Below are 18,030 nucleotides of genomic sequence, written 5' to 3'. Positions count from 1 at the left end.
GTGATATATATTAATTATTTTTTTAAATTAAATTTTTAGAAAACAGAAAAATAACACACAGAATCCGGTTTTTCCATTGTTCTCGTATTTTAAAAAAGACAACTAGAATTGGCTTTTATTTACTCCCTCTATTCTAAACTTTAATACATTTATGTATCATTAAAATAATTTAGTTTGGACAAACATGGATAAATAGTGCTCTGTACCAAATACCAGTTACATTAAAGGTGGAAAATATGATGAAAAATGATGATGGTCTTATTCTAGTCCATTGAAAGAGAATCTTTTTTCTTGAACACACTCTAAACTAGCAGGAGAGGGGTAAAGGGTTTTTGACTGGTAAAACAAAGCAGAGTCCAGATTTTATAAAGTAACTGCTGAGTAAGTTACTAGGAAGTACTTTGATATGAAAAACTATTGTTTTATCACATGAATCAATGAACACACTATGTTACCAACGTTTGTTTCGTATCAAAATGACTTCAAGCTCTTGAGCAAATAACATTTATTTTCTTTCAGGAAAAATCTTGCCAGAAATGTGTTGGTTATCACATTTCTATAAATCATGCTAGAAAGCTGTTTGTTGTCACATTTCTATAAGGCAATTATTGTGTACACCAAAGAAAAAAGTTTAGCCCAACACATTACCACTAATATTTATGGAGAAGGAGAAATACAGAAGAGGCTTCAGCTTCATAATGTAGGGCCATTAATTAGCATCAAATGAAAGGAAAGCAATAAAGCAATTTTGTCACCAATTACTGACAATTTGCTTAAGTGCAACCATTAATTTTGGATAATATAAACCCATAAAATTAAGGGACCAAAACTATTTGAATCGATATTTCTTGATAGTCTCTTCCTACTGATTTAAATACTTTCAGGAGTATCAAAATGTTTTAAACTTTTTGTAAGAAAAATGGAAAAACATATGGTTATGATTTGCAATCTAAAAGTTGCTGGCTTTTTCTTTGGAGCTATTTTCCTTTTCTTTTGTGGCTGAAAATAAGGAAAAGTAGGACAATTGATATTGTGACTCTTTGGAATTAACACAGTTAACACATTTGCGTTGACTGTGTCAACTCCTACTGTTTTAGGGAGCTTTCATAAAAGGGAAGCATGTTGAGGAGAGCCAGAGGTACCAATGTTTAATAGTCTGATTAAGCAATCTCCGCTACGTACTGATATCATTAGCAACGTACTGATACAATAATAACATCACGGGAGTATGAATGATATCCTTGCACTGGGATATGTTCTCCAGCCTCAAAAAGAGATGACCAAACGCCCAGCAAAGCGCGGTCACCACCCCCATCTCTCCTGCCCAGCAGAATTCCCGTCAGGCAGCGTCGCGCACCGACTGCCATTGGTGCAGAGCCATGGCCCTGCAGATGTGGCCACGGCAGCCTGGCCTGGTGTCCTCCTGTGCCTCCCTAGCACAAGGTCACCCCATGCACAGCACATTTCATGGCTGCAGCCACTCAGGGCAGCCTCCCCAGTGCTGCCCCACACCCCTGGCCCTCTGCGCTGCTCTGAGCGCCAAATCCAGGTGATGTGGCCTCAAGACAAAGTTCTGCAAAACTCTCCCAAAGCTAGGCATAACTTTTATTGACAAATGTACTTTCTGCACTCCCTTTCCCCTCAGCATTTGCCTGCTCTCCAGGAAAGCAAAGCAACCTTTTTGATAAATACCAATAGGAATTTGGAAAAAGAAATTACACGCGGAACACCTCCGTGTTTGCCAGAAAGAGCCACCGAGGAAACTTACAGTTTAATCAGCATCCATATCAATTCCTAAACCTCGGGTGCTAGAGTACAAATAAACACTCTAAAGGGGTTTAGCTGCAAGGAGATAAGATCTCTCCCTGGGGAGACGGCTAGAAACTGCTCCATTGCCTTTGTGCAGACTACTGGAATGTGCTTGCTTTTCATTTCGGTCTTTGTGTCTGGCACTCAGGCCTCACAGGCAGTGTCTTAAGCCACGCAGGGTCAGGGCAAACAGAGAACTGCATTCATGGACAGATCAAGTTTATGTGAGAATCTGCTCCTCCTGTGCCCTCAATTTCCATTTGAATTGTTAATAAAATCTCAGCCTGAAAGCACATGATCCCATCAGTGGGGAAGTCATGCAGAGAATCCTCCAGCTCAGAAAAACAAAATTTCTTTATCTTTTTCATCCTCCTCCTACATTCGTGGGAATTATGCCATGTAACCCCCCTGCTAAAGTAACCCCCCTGCTCCAGCACAACACCTGATTGCCAGCCCACAGCTTGCACTAAAAGCAGAGGGGGAAAGAAGAGAAGAGAAAGAAGGGAAAAAGATACACAAACAATGCTCAGCAAAACTACAATAATTGCACCTTTGTAGCAATTTAAAAACTCCCAGACACTTTCAGGCAAAAAGAAACACAAATGTTTCAATTTTTAAGTTAATTTCCAGCAGCTGATAACACCAGCTGCAAGAGTTTCCCACAGCTTTATGACACTGCATGAACTACAGGGCCACAGAGATAATAAAAGGTCACACATAAAGGAAAGAACAGAGCCATACCCCAATTAACTTGGTCTCCCCATGCAAAAATTGTGCAGGAACAAGAGCTGATATTTGCTGCAGGCACCAGACATGCATCTCCTAACCTTGCCACGGTCTAACTGGGCCTCTTGTTTCTCCTGCCTTTGCTCCTTGCAAACTGGTTTAATATTGAACGCTCTTCAGAGGGATGGGCTGATGAAGGAAAACATGAATTTCCTGCTTGCCCTTTAAGGTGGGTTAGAGGGGGTGCTAGTAATCAATTACAGAACAAAAAGCAAATGAGACACTAAAGATTTTACAAACTAGATGTCATAAAGTTGGCATGCTAGTTTCTAACCAAAACACTCCCTTTACTTCTTCCTTAAAATTGTTTTGTTTCTTTTGAAAATAGAAAATGTAGTAGAGTATTAAAGTAAAATCTGTGTGAAATGCAATGACACAGAGATTGATGCAGTTTCCTCTTGTTTTTAGAGCAGCACATCAGTCCCAGAAAAACAATAACTGCACTAAATATACAATGGAATTTAAAATCTTGTGGTTCTGAGTTTTACATGCTCCCAACCCAGGCCTCCACTCTCTCCTCCTCACACTCATTTGGGAAGATATTTCTCTTTGCAGTAATCACTGAAATAAAGAAAGTTTTAAGGCTGAAGCTGAGTGTCTGGGACCAATCCTGTTCCTTATTTCCCTCACCAAGGCTTCCTTTTCTGCCTAGTAACCACCAAAAAATTTGATCCTTGCATTAAGTACAAACACCTGGAAAAGCAGATTAGACCTTTGCCTACCTCTGAACAGTGCTTGTCTGAATCATTATTGCATATTATTAATCAAAGAATATCATTACTGTGACGGTATCTCATACTTAAAAGATTATTTAAAAATAATACTGGTATTTCAAGGTTCTGTAGGCCTGGGGGTCTCCTGGTTTGGACTTAATGGGCTCACAAAACCAAAATGCATCATCTGTAATATTTCTGTCAATAAAGGATATATCACAGCAGGTGTTGAGGATGGACTTCGCTAGCACATGATGAAACTTATTTTGTTCTAGTCTAGATTTTACACATTTTTAGCTAGGGCTGGTGGAATTGGGAAGTACAGCCAATGGATAGAGCCCTTAAATCTGTTCACCAGGTGTCTGCAAATAGGTCACGAGTGTTATTAATTACTTCATTAGCCCCAAGTCCTTGAGCAGTGTATGCAAACATATTTGACCCCGTGACACAATTTTTAACTGACCGATAGGAACAATCACTGTTCGTTATTCGTGATGCGTGACTGGTCACCCCGAGCACAAAACTCTGCTCTTTTCCTGGCTGGGGAGAAAAGAGGGTCTTGTCTGTTTGCTAATTCCCCACAAACGCTCACAACTGCCTAAGGAGTCAGTTAAAATGCTTTGCTCAAATGGGACTTTCTAGCAAACACTTGTTGCAGGTTGGTTTTTTCCCCACACAATCTGTCGGCTGGTTGGTGTGGCTGTGACTTCAGGCTGGGAATCCCTGGGAACAGAGGATGAGCTTCCTTACACCAACACATGCACACCCACAGAACACACCAAATGCCATGTGGAATTCACAATTTCAACACATTGTCTGCCCATGTGACAGGATGTCTACAGGCCTTCTTGTCCAAATGACCTCTTCGTTTTTCACCTGTGTATGTACTGAGAGAACTTCCTTTTTTTTTTCTTTTTGTACAGTCACCTTCTCCTCATTCAAACACTTCCTTAAAACTCCTTTCTCTTGGATAGCTTATTGATGCTCACTCATATTTTATGGATAAAGTGAAAGCTGCCATATCACACCACTAAATACAAAAACTGAGAGCAACTGCAGAGCAGAAGAATGTCCTTTCATTAAATCCACACCAAAACTGTAATTCAGTGTGCATGTGGGTACGGGGAGGAGGAGAACATCCTAGCAGGAAGTTGCATAAAAAATATGCATCATGTGTACACAATCCAGAGCTAAAATCTGTTGACTTTATCCAATTTGAAATAAAAATTTTGACTGCTCTTTTGCCATAAAATAAAGCTATGAGGAAAGGTGAAGAAACAAAATGGCAGGAAATTAACCTCATCTTATAAAAAGAAGGCAGGTCTACCAAAATGCAGGCTCTGCAAAAGAATCTATTAAAATTCTCACTTACTTTCCCCCCTGAGATTAAAGTATCCATCATGCATGGGGAATCATGAAAAATGATAGATTTTCACAGTAGAACTCAGCAAATTAACTCACACCTTGCAAGTTCTAGCTAAATGCCTTAAATGAAGAGACAGTTTTCTCCAACATCTTCCTATTTCCTACATTACCTTACATATATATAGTCTAGGTACAGTATGTATGCCCTTCATGACCACCTGTGAACTTAAAAAGGTCCAAATACTGAGATGGATTGTTTTATTGTTTTTTTTTACTTTAAAAGAACACTCTAAATATTTATATTAATCACATATTAGAATTAAATTATTAGGGTTAATAGATTTATTTTTACAGGAGTTTAAGATTAGTATCTAAGCAATTAACTTTGGTACTTCGTGAATCATTAAACTGTTTGCTATAAAATAGTGAGATTTAGAATGGGTAAATCCCAGTAAAACAGCAACAAAATAAAGTTTATCCACTCATTTTAAATAATGTCCTTGTAATATTCCAATAGTGTTCTCTAAAACTAACTTTGAATGCTATTTTGTCAGCTAATAAGCTGATAAACAAAATACATCCCTTCTTAAGGAGGTGAATGTAACCAAAGCACACAGTCAAGAGACTGTCTTTCAACAAAATCTAAAGCACTAGACAAATATACACAGAAACAACAATGCTACCTAACTCCTCTCTTCTTAAAACACTTTTTTTCCCTGTCTTGAGTGCACACAGAAGCAAATTAGACTTTACATCAAGTGGGTGTGAATTTTCATGAGTTTTACAAAGCTGGTAATTTGCCATCAGCAAAGCCAGAGCCACCTGCAGGGGCTCAGGTCATTCCAATCTCCACCACTGTGGCCCTTTGTGGACTCATCCTTCCATGGTTTTGCCACTTGTGCCAGACTCCAAACTGCACAGGGAACATACAGGGTATGACCAAGGATGGAGATTCAAGATACTCATTGACATAAGTGTGAATATATCTTTTGAAATGAGATTACAGACTTTGTAAGATCCCACTTTCACCTTCCCTCTGGTGAGACTGTATCTTTGAATAAAAAAAAACCACAAAACAAGTGGTTTGAGTTTCTTTTTAATATAAAATATAACAATATTTAAAATACTTTAAAATATTTTATATAAAATATTTCTTATTAGAGAAATAGCATCTACATTTATTTGAGTTCTGTCACTAAAAGCCAGCTAACTTTTGCATTTAAAATGGTGTTAATAAAAACGAACATTTGAAAACACTTATAAAAATTTACATTGATACCATTTGAGGCAGGTGTTAGGGGATGTTATTTCCCTATAAATATTTTACTTTCTGTAAAAAGATAGTGGGAAATGGTGTGCTTTTTAGTCTCCCACAAACAGGAGAACATGTACACAAACATTCACCAGTAAACACAACAGAATTTTTTTTCTAATGTGTTTTAAGTATGTTTAAAACCCAGGATATTATTTTATTAATTTTAGAAAATACCTAGAAGGCTGCTTGTGTTCAAAACTGGTAAAAGCCAATACCAATGCATTTGTGGATCAGCCAGTCACCATCCTAGCTTACACATTTTCATCTGTGAGCCAGCCTGAAGTTGCAGAGGCATAAACCAAGAAAAGCCAATAAAACAAAGTGAGAAAGCAAAACACCAATGTTACTTCTCCCTGTCCTTCATGTCAGCTGCAGTACTGCCAGGTGGGAAAGCAAGGGAGAGCAAATAAGTTCATAAGCACCACTGCATCTACAATATAGATGCAGAATATGCAGAAATTGAGCCTCTCTACTCCACCATATGATCAAAATTCAGAATCTTTATTTCAGTGGCAATGTCCAGTATCTCTAATGTAACTGGAAGCTTCAGCTGATAAGACTTGGGTCTCGTTTAAACAAGATATGACTTAGGTCTGGTTTAAACAAGTGAGCTTCCAGGAAAAGATGCAGCAAACAATTTGCTTGCTTTTTCAGTCTGTGTTGTCACTGTCCCTCCTCTCTTGGGCATGGTGAGCCCCTGTATCTTAATATTTTAGCTGTGTTTGCACTGCCAACAGTGCTCTGGGGCTCTGCTGGCATTTCCCTGATTTGCCTTCATCAATCCAGCCTGGAAGGCAGAGACAACCAAGACATAGAGGCCCCTGTGGCTTGTGGCACCTGTGCTCACAGGGCCCTAGGCACACCAGGCACACCTTGATTGCATTTTCACAATTCTCCAACTCAGGTGGGTGTAGAAGGCCATGAACTTGCTCCTTTTTCATAAACTGCTCCCTTTTAGAACAATTAAAAAAGCTCAATGCACTGTGTCTTTCAAGTCATGCACTCTATGTTGCCAATAACATGGCAGTATATTTTCTTGTAGATTTGGAGAAAGAATGTGCCCAAAAAATAAAAAATCTAGGTTTAGTTCAGAGGGCTAGGAAGTACTTATTTAAATTCATTACATACCTATTTATCCATGAAGATATGAAGCATTTTGAAGACCAAAGAGGTTGGAAGGTTTAACTTTGAAAGATACACAGTTGGCACATAGTAAATTCCTACTGTCATAGGCCCTGTGTGATTTTTAACTTTTATGCTGACCAAACAAGAGTCAAAAGTCTGCCACAGTGTAAGAAAACATCCTCAGCAGTTGAATATTTCTCCCTCTTTAAAGCTCTTCACAAAAGCAGGGCAGTTCTGCAATTTATTACATGAAATAATTTCAAATGGGTATTAAATTACCTCATATTTATCAGCCCAAATCAATATAAATTTACAGTGAACAGTGGAAGGCCTGCAGCATGAGAGGGATGAACAACAACACTGACTGCAAAGTACGAAAGAGAAGCATGAAGCAGTTGAGTCATTATCATCACAGCTGATCTAGCAAGAGGGGTGGAGATTAATGAGAAATGGGGTCTTGCAACACCTGATGGTCCTCAGAAATTTAGGTGATTATGGTGGGTGCTCAACTCAGAAGGGGTGATTTGCTGCAGCAAAATATCACAGAATTCGGGTTTTCCCATCTGGAGGAATAATAAAATCCCATGCAGGAAGCAACAAACCCTAGAAATATACTTTAGGCTCATTCCCTCTGGATGCTGCTCTGTGGCCACCTTGTCTCCAGATCTCTTCCACTGCCAACTGGAGGGATTGGTTCCCACTCCCCTGGTGCAGACCCTCTGCAGGTGACAAAATCCTGCCAAGCTACAGGGGTGCTTATCAGTATGGCTAAACACAAGGTCCTGGAAGCTTTATATCACAGGGTTTGTTAAGGTTACTGGCAGGGATCAGCTTCGTTGTGCATCTTTGGGAACATCTTCAGGAATCTCTTCTCATGAAGTACCTAAAAGAATTTCTGTGGTAGCAGAAATTCTATAAACCTATGATTAAGGCAGTAGTGAGTAAAGTTAGCACACCTAATCAAAATTGTACACAATAGGTACAGTAGGAAACAAGATTAGGTGATAAATCTCCTCTTATTGCAAAATTTAAAAAAGGAGAAAAAAATTAATAAAGTGGTCCAGCTAGGTAAAAGCTTGAGCAAACAGGACTGGTTGCCCAAGAAATGTTTGCATAAAAAAATGTATAAGTCAAAAGGGGTATAAATAGTTAAAGCAAATAAATGGGACCAAGAGTACATACAATTTTAAAATTAAATCAGAAAAGTGTGGGTTTAATTCCAAAGGGAACAGTGTGTGCCAGAGTATTGAGTTATACATTGCTGTATTGAAGAGTAGGTCAAGATCTTATCAGCTCTATTATGAGGAATGTCAATAAAAGGCTGTGCTATGATAAAATGTTTAATTAAAAATGAACATTGTGCAACAGATGAACTCTTTGTATTATACAGAAAAAGGAGTCAAATGGATTGTGTTCTCCAAGTTACAAATTGCAGTGAATCATTTTCCCTCCATCAAACATTCTTATCACTACAAAATCTTGTATTAAAAAATGGATTTACTTATACTACAATTTTTTTACAAATTAGTGTAGGTATATATAGGACTATACCTACAGGATACTTCAACTACTTAAGCATCTGGAACAACTGTGAGGAGAACACCACTAGGGTCTTGTTTTCTGGTGAATAAGTGGTTTGCTTTGTCAAGTTAATTAACAAAGCAAAATATTAATATTGATTCAGTGAGTTGATCCAAAAGCAACAGGAATAAGCAAGACTCAATATTTTGGTTCATTACTCATATAATACACATGTACTCAACATGACTCCCCAAAACATCTCTCACATTTCAATACAGAAGGTGACAAACAATGACACCAAGAAGAGCACAGGGGACTGAAAGCAGCAACACTCATGGTAGACAGACATCATGATTCTTCCCTAGTGAAAAAACTTTACCCCCATCCCTTCTGTAATTTTAAACATCTTTGACACTGGCCAGAGCCAGGACACTTACCCATGAGAGTAAAGGCAAAGGAATTAAAGATGGAAAATATGGTTTTTACACAGTTTTTAAGGAATGATGGAAAATGCAGGGAGCAGAAAATGGTAAATTATCACCACAGGACCAGGCAAAAAATGGCTTAACACCTTCATAGACTCCCCTCCCAGCATAACTTTGTGCAACAAAGCATTACAGAATGTTCATATGGACCTTGGGCCAGAACATGCAGAAGAGAACATTTTTAATATCTCTACCACTCAGCTTCAAACCCCCAACAGAGTGGACAGATGCATATGGACAGATGCACGGCATAAAGTGCATACTTCCTAAAACCCAGCCCAAACTGGGAGAGATTTCTGATGAAAAACATTGTAAAATTCCCAAAATAAGATACACCAACAGAATGAAACTTCCAATAGGAACTGATGAACCTGAGATATTGAAACAGATAAACCAGATAAGAGCACACTCAGCATTTTATGTCTGTCCCTTTTTCAGAAACAATTAATAATTGCATTAAAAATATCTGAGTCAAAAATAGCTTTGGTGTAGCATTCATGGTTTTAACAATCAAAATTTATCCTCATATTAGAAAACAATTTTAATGTACTTTATACAATAAATGGAATATATTAGAGCAAAGAGCTCCACTGATCAGCTGATAGAAAAAAAAATTTACGTAGAAAATAAAAATTCTGGTGCCCTTTAGTCAAAGGATTTTTAAGTTATGAATGACCTGTAGGCGCCAAATGCTCCAGCTGTGGGAGTGTGAAAGATTCTATTAGTAAAGCAAGAATAATGCTGAAGTACATATTTTCATCTGTGGACAAAGATTAAACTAATCAAATCCAAACTGTTAATAAGGGGAAAATCCACAATATGCTCATGAATGAATTACCAGCCAGAGAAACTGATGATATTAAAGAGCTATTAAGTGATCTTGTCTTCCTCTCAGAATTAAGCCTTGTTTCCTGCAGTTCTTGCATAACAATAATACCTTACCTGTAGGATTGCCACCCTATCCCTTGGTAAATTGTTCTGAAGTCCTTTATCTTTTCATCAGACACTATTTCCTGAGATTCAGTCTATAATTACCCATAATGATACAGTCATATTTAAGGACAGAAAAACATAGGTATAGAAATATGTTTCCTTCGAGCACAGGACATCCCAAATCAAGAAAAAATAAACTTCAATAAGAGAGAATTATTACCTAAGAAGCAGATTTGGTAACAATATTAAAAACTAAGTCCTCAGAGGAGGTCCAGTTAGGGGCAGGAATAGAACAAATCCTTCACCAGGAGCCAGTAGAGATTCCCAGGGTCATGGCCTCATTGAAATTAAAAGAAAAACTCCTACTGATTTCCATGGGGCCAGGATATGGTCCCCATATTTTATCCATAGCATATCATCACAAGTGTAAACTACAAATGGAGCATCATGAGGTGAGGTGCCTATAACTCCTAATGTTTTCATCCACTGTTATAGCCAAGACCTTTCCCTGAACTCCAACCGAGGTAAATTAGTTCCACATGTCAGATACTGACTAATATTTTCCCTTACACTTGGTGCACAATGAGGGGATACAGTACAGCACAGAGCAATTAATACATTTCTTTTTGTGGAATAATGTACGACAGAGTAAGTCAGAAAATGTCTCTTACGTGAAGTTGCTAGCTCATGAAAAGTATAAGTAGGAACAGCAATCAATGGAAAAAAAAATAAATTAAGCCCCCCCCTTACTGACCAAAACCTTCCTAGTTGTTGCTTTACTTGCTTTGTTTCAACCCTTCTTTCCTCGCACATCTCCTGCTGCCCCTCATTTCCAACATCACCTCTGAATCTGGGATTACAATCTATCCCAATCCAAACTGAACCAGCTTTTACAGTTTCCTGAAAGAGAAATCTAACATATAGGATAGGACTGCTAAGCATAGGCAACTCATGCATTTTGCATACCCTACAGAATCCTGCCAAGGGCTCAGCTGCCATTCCAGATGGCTGTGGGTCTATTGTGTGTTTTGTGTCATATTTACCAGTCCCATGTTTAAGTAACAAACTCTCACCTCAATATGTCTTTTACCACCAGTGAGAAAATAGGGAAAGTGAACCAAGGCCTTGAGGCAGTACCTATTCACTGCACTGCACTTTGACCAGAGATTATGTCTAATAATAATAATGATATGCAAACCTTCCTTAAATCACTTTCCTGAAACCATTCTGTTAGGAAATAACCTTGCCTGTGGAAGAGTAACTAAAATATGCTCTTTCTGATGACACATGCATGGGGACTACAGAGTGCACCTGTAGTCACAGGTAACAGTCACAACAGCCCAAGAATGCTCTGGAACAAATCTGTGACACAAATGAAAGCTCATGGAACATTGTAGCCCACTACAATGTCTGGACTCATTAATTACTCTCTTGGGTAAATACCAACACAGAGGAAGCCACCAAATCCAATGACAAGTCAAGGTGAAGTCAAGACTTGGAATACCTGTCTGACTTCACTTATATTAAACAGAAAAGTGACTATGAAGAGCTTCATCAGGCCTTGTGGAAGAGAATAAAACCTACCTCATTCTGAGAAGCTGCTCTCCTTTGCCAGTACTACTCAGTGGTGAATGTAGCATCACTCAGAGCGAAGTATCACAGCAGACAGAAGCTGGCATCTGTGGAAAACGTTTCTTTCCAGTCCTGTGAAATAAAACCAAATCACAGCTCTTTCAGAAACAAAGACTCTGTAAAAACACTGTGCTGTATAATTCCAATATTATTTTAATTCAAGTCATGCTTGTAAATTCAATGTTTCACAAAGAAGAAAAAAGAATTAGAAAAACAACAAAAACAAATGGAGAACAAAAAACCTTCCCTCCTCCTCAAGCTGGCAAATTCAACTTGACTTCTAGAGTTCAATCCATGCTTTTATGGATTTCATTTACAAATGTAATAAAGTGCCTTTCTTTGAAAAACTGATTTTCACCATTTAGAAGTAGCGAGTTTATAACAGTTTAGAAGTAAAGACAAGTAAAAATTTGTAAGCTTTCATGTATTCACCAAGTATCCAGGATACAATAGAATGTTGACTACCATGATAACAGTTTCAAAATATCCCACAGAACCATTTATGTTGGAAAATTAATCACCACTTTTTCAACTAGACCACAACACTGAGTGCCACAACCAGGTGCATCTTGAACACCTCAAAGGCTGGTGACACCATCACCTAACTGTAGAAGTGTGAAAGATAAGCACTGAAGAACTAGACAAAATTGAAGTAAAGAGATCTATGTTGATCAAATTGATGGTCTTATAACTGGAATTTCATTATTTTTTCTACAATGCATGAACCAAAGTGGAAACCACTCCTAAATCCACACAGACTTGTATACAATCAATATGAACACACAGAGAAAGGGAAACCGGATAGGGAGAAGCTGATTATTTTGGTGCAAGTTGAGACCACAAGAAAGACAAAGCCAATTTAAAAAAAAATACACAATATGTATAAGCATTATCTTCAGGTATTCTCTTTTCAAAAGGTTTTGAACCCAATTGAAGATAGTTTGTAAATATAGAAAACTTCAGTAGTGTGACAATCAAATTTACAAGAGACCAATGTAATACTTTATTATACTAAGTACAAATTACTTTATATCTCTGTTACCCTCTTTGTCTGGAGTAGCAGAACCCTACTAGCACCCTGTTTTAATTAAAGATATTCAGACCACAGATAAATTATATCACTTTAAGACAAGGTGAAAATATCTTGCACCAAAGTGTCTTTTTGAGTTTGAAGTTCTTTTCATGATTGAAGAGAGAAAATAAATATTTTTCAGTAACCTGTTCTGAGAAGTTTATGAACCAGGTGCCTATTGACAGAATAGAAATAAAATATTTTTCCTTGTAACTGATGTATCTGAGATTAAAGAACTATTTCTACAAGATACATTTCTTTTTCAGTTGAAAGTAATACATATTTTAGGTATGCATAAATACAAAGCATATGATCCTAATATAATATAAATCCCTTTCATTTATCTCAAATGTTAAATTATCATAGAATGGCATGGGTTGCAAAGGGACCTTAAAAATCATCTCATTCCAACCCCCTGTCATAGGCAAGTACACCTTTCTCTAGACCATGTTGCTCAGAGCCCCATCCAACGTGGCCCTGAGCACTTCCAGGGATGAGGCAGCCACAGCCTCTATGGGAAACCTGTGCCAGGACCTCACCACTCTCACAGCAAAGAATTTCTTCCTAACCACTAATTTAAAAATGTTCACTGTCAGTTTGAATGCATTCCCCCCTTGTCCTGTCGCTCCAGACCCTCATAAATACTCTCTCTCCATCTTTGCTGTGGGCTCCCCTCACGCACGGGAAGGCCGCAATGAGGTCTCCCGGAAGCCTCCTCTGTTGCAGGCTGAACACTCCCAGTGCTCTCAGCCTTTCCTCTGGGCTGGCTGCAGCAGGTCCCTGTCCTTGCTGTGCTGGGAGCCCAGAGCTGGATGCAGCCCTGCAGGTGGGCTCTCAGCACAGGGGGCAGAGGGGCAGAATCCTAATTGGGGTACATTAGTTCTAAGTCCTTAGGGTATTAACTATCTAAATATATATATTTAGATAGCTAATATACATATATATTATAAGGTATATGTATATAATAGTTATATAAAGTTATATATATAGGGTATTAACTATCTAAATATATATATTATGTCTTTAGGCTTTGCATTTACTATGTTATACTTAATGGTTTATTGTTATCTTTACTATGATTTAAAATTTAGAACAACAGCAAATAACTTTTTTTTTTTTTTTTTTGTTGAACAGAAATTAAGTGGGAGATCCACAAAAGAAAAAAAAAAGCTGGAAAACTCATCCTGTAAACCTGGAGTCTAGTTCCCTTTTGAAAACATCCTCAGCAATTGCCATTTGTCGCCACTCACTTTTATGACAGCAGATTATTACAGAAAATAAAGTTTGGAATTAATTTGAAATGAATTTTTCACCAGCCACAGTTCTGGCACGGAGCATTTGTCACCCTAACAAATGTGTACCAGAATTAATCTTCCTACTGTACAAGGCTTCCCCGGTAGCTTCACACCAGAGCAAATCACAGAGAATTATCAGATTTATTATCTCTTTATTGATATTCCTGAGGCATTTGGATGGATTGATTCGGATGTGCTACTCTTTGGACATATTAGATAGATTACTTAACAAATTTCCGAGCAGCTGCCCGTGACCCGGTCAATATCTCCCAGGAAGTTCCTGCTCACAAACACCCATCACTTGCCAGGAGCCCGTCTGTCCTCTGAGCTACAGCTGTCATCTTGTGACACACAAACCACAGCACTAACAGGGGAAGTTAAAGCACCCCAACCTTGCCTTTTGAATTTGGACTGTATTCGGGGCTTAGTAATAAACCTCTTAGCATAAAGGCTTGGAAAGGTCTCTATTATTCTACAGTTATCTAATCATCAAAAGGAAATGTTTCTCAAGAGAAAAATCATTCTTCTATTACTATATTTTGCTTTTAAAATTCCAACTTCTGACAAGATGGATGGTTCTGCAGCATGTTTTAGTCTGAACTGCAGGGCAGAGCAGATGGAAGGACACTTAGGAATTTTCTAAGGGTTTCTACACGATAGAATCTGGTGATGGAACTTCTGGCTTACCACAGCAGATTCACAGCCTGGCACAGTTGTTCCCTATCCATGTTAAATACATCCTGATGGGAGAAAACTGCCCTCCCCACAGATCTCATCCTGGCAATAATGGCTGTTCCTATTTTACCATTACTGGGGAGACTTTACACTCTACAAAGACAAAAGCTGTTTTCCAACTAGGACTGTGCCTTTCTAAATCTGGAGTCTGACCCTCAACTCACCTCCCGCTTGTTCCGCAGGAGTGACCCAGCACAAACATCCTGAAATCTCAGGATGGCACAGCAGGCTGGGCCACCTCACCTGCCAGTCAGATTCGCAGGAGGCCAAGCAGGCTGGAGCTGGGATGTGGTGTATGTCCCACAGCCAGGGATGAAACAGCTTGTCTCAGCCCAGGGAAAAGGGAGAGGACTCCTCCTTGTGCCTTCTGTCCTTCAGCAATACTCCAGCTGATGTAAAGGCTGGATGGGACAGAGGGAGGAAGGAAGAGAGGGAGATTGGAAGGAAGGGAAGGAGGGAAGAAGACAGTACAAAAGTCCTCAGCCTGTTTATCAGATCCCTGTGTCCAGCTGGGCAATAGGGAATACTCAGGATATGACTTAATCCTACCTCTCGTACATTTTGCTCACCACTGTAGGAGGGCCCCTTTTCTCAGAAGGTGATGTAGAGGGCCCAGATTTCAGCAGTGTTGCCTTACACCTGATCATTTCTCCTTTACAAGTCATGCCAACCATGGAAGGGGAAGGGCAATGCTGTTGGCTCCTTCCTCCAAACCCTTTTTTTAAATTTTAAACACAGAAATAGACTTTTTGACCAGTTGCTCAGACAGCAATGATGGTTAAGCCATTTCTGTGCATGAAGAAGTCAATACACACAAGCCCCTTTTCAAATAAATGCTCCACCTGCCAGGCTACAGGGTGATCCTGGTTACATCTTGGTACTGAGCGCCTGATGCCCATGCTGTGAACATTTCCACCCTAGTTTGCCTGTGTTGTTTGAATGCCTGGCTGCAGCAAATCTCCCAAATTTCTTTCATCTGAAATGAAACAGTTCATGTGCTCCAAAACATGAAACACAATAATAAACTATTTCTAATGTACTATTTTCTGCAAACATGTTTTACATGGATCCATATAAACTGCTTCTGAAGTAGAGGAAGACTGTGGATAAGCTAGAAGCCATAAGAGTCAAGGAGCTGAAAAAGGCGGCTGAATTATGGGTCCTGTAAAAGTGAAGGTAACAAATATACTCAGAAAATTTTATTCACTGAAAATGGTTTTCCCAGAAAATTTAGACTGATTAATATAATAAGATAAAATAAAAATAGTGTCTATTAAATTAGTCTGAATATTTTCCAGAGTAATTTAAGATAACAGTCCAAAAATAAATTAGATATCTAGGGAGAGACAAAGACGGCAAGTAATTTTTCTGTTAGGAGTATGAATAGAATACAAAATATTTTTCAGTAAAGTCTTCACAAATCTTTCCCAGTAAAAGGAATTCTCTTATCCAAATTATGCAACTAGCAAAAAAGAAAATGAGATCCTTTTTCACAGAATTAGATGGTCTTTTCCACAGAATTAGATGGATCTTAAAGACAAGCAAGAAGAAAAATGAAACTGAATTTATTCATTATGCAATATTCAAAAGTCCCTCTACAAAGTTTTCCAAGAATTCAAAGTTTACCTGAGAACGTTTCATTTCCTGTTATCCAGACCCATGTATTTCTGAAGAACTAGAAATTTAGCACTCATAATTCACTGCTTTCAATGGTAAAAGAACAACAGATGCAACCCATGGATGCTGGGATTATTAAGGAAGCCTGAGGTAATAAAATGCTGAAATTGCTTTTAAATTCAAAGGGAGTGAGACTTCTAACTCCTTAAGGCTGTTGAAAATTATATTTTCCAATATTCTTGAACCAAATAAATTAAAATCTTGATAAAACTTCTGTGAACTAGTAACTATTGATTATTTAATGGTTGATTAAACTTTCTTACTAACTGCCTCCAGAATTTCAAATTAAGAACATTAGCACACGTATTTCTATTTTTCATAAATGCCAATTCTGTCTGAAACTGTGTGTTCTTTAACATGAAAGATATCTTGAAAACAATCCTGCATAGGAGTAGGATATAGCATAAAAGCCACCCACTGAATGCTACCAACAATGAACCAATAAAAAAATATTGTTAAATAAGTAAAAATATGAGCATTTCTTAAGAACATATTTTATAAAATAGAACTTCTTCATTTTCAGAACAGAAAACAACTGGTGATTCAGATCTATATCCCTGCCCTGGTCATGCACAGCAGGCAGCATGAACAGGATGGGATTCTGGTCCACCAATTATTCCATGATGCCTTCTCCCATTCTCATATGATACACCCTTTATCCATGTGCTACACCAAAAGGCATGAAAACCTTGCTTCTGTTGCAATGAAATGAAAAAACAAAACTAAACAGCACAAAACTATTTCTTAAAAATAAAATTTTGGCTTTCAGAGAGCTCCAGTGAGTAGCTAAATTATAATACTTGAGAAAAGCACTCCCTGCACTGTCCCACAGAGTAAGTCCAGGGCCAGCTCCTCTCCTGCCCAAGGCAGGGATAGTTCATCCTTGCTTTTTCCTTTATTACTGAGCCAGAAAAAGGCATTTTTATCAATACTTCTGAAAGCTTTTAGCCAGCTGTAAACCACTTTACAACTCATAGCACCTGAAGTTTCTGGTTGGGAATGTTTTGTGGTCATATGAGATTATGCAGGAAGAGGTTTGGTGTGCAAAGACCTCACTGGGAAGTTACATGAGGTTCTTCAATTAATTATTTTGAGAAGTGGAAACACCTAGGCTGTATGAAGCTTGGAGATTTCTCTGTATGAACATTAGAACTAGAAAAAGCGAAAACAGTGACTGACTATTAAGTTAGTCTGAATATTTTTGTTTGGTCTAATAATGAGCAAATCACAAATAGCAAATAAATTCTAGTATTTCAGTGTAGCAATAAAGAACAGCACTACTGGTTTGCAGGCCAGGAAAATTTTATTCCTTTTTAAAATACGGAGAAATGAGGGCATTGGAAATCTGCAACTTTCAATCACTAAAAGATTAGGTATGAACTAAAGGCAAGATTGCTAATATATGTGTATCCTGCCTACAAATACCTTCACAGCCTTTGCTTTTCCTGCAGGGCATACTGGTTTTGTCCTTCAAAAATCTCTCTTGCATGAGACCTGAAACTCTCATCGAGCAAGATACAAGCAGAATAATGGAAAAGGTCTTAAGAGGCCACATATAATAAATCCA

General features: G+C 38.3%; 1 long non-coding RNA gene across 3 annotated transcripts in view; it reads right to left on the bottom strand.

The window, feature by feature from the left end:
- The window catches only part of LOC131080484 (uncharacterized), a 275,439-nt gene that overhangs the window by 164,750 nt on the left and 92,659 nt on the right, over positions 1-18,030 (bottom strand). For all 3 annotated transcript variants that reach the window (XR_009114165.1, XR_009114166.1, XR_009114167.1), the window contains one exon: positions 11,637-11,756. This is a non-coding gene — a long non-coding RNA (uncharacterized LOC131080484). The remainder of the gene's footprint in view (positions 1-11,636; positions 11,757-18,030) is intronic.

Source organism: Melospiza georgiana, chromosome 2, assembly GCF_028018845.1.
Source record: "Melospiza georgiana isolate bMelGeo1 chromosome 2, bMelGeo1.pri, whole genome shotgun sequence".
Classification (NCBI taxonomy): domain Eukaryota; kingdom Metazoa; phylum Chordata; class Aves; order Passeriformes; family Passerellidae; genus Melospiza; species Melospiza georgiana.
The sequence above is the reverse complement of the archived record's forward strand: the minus strand, read 5'-3'. Positions and strand labels throughout refer to the sequence as shown.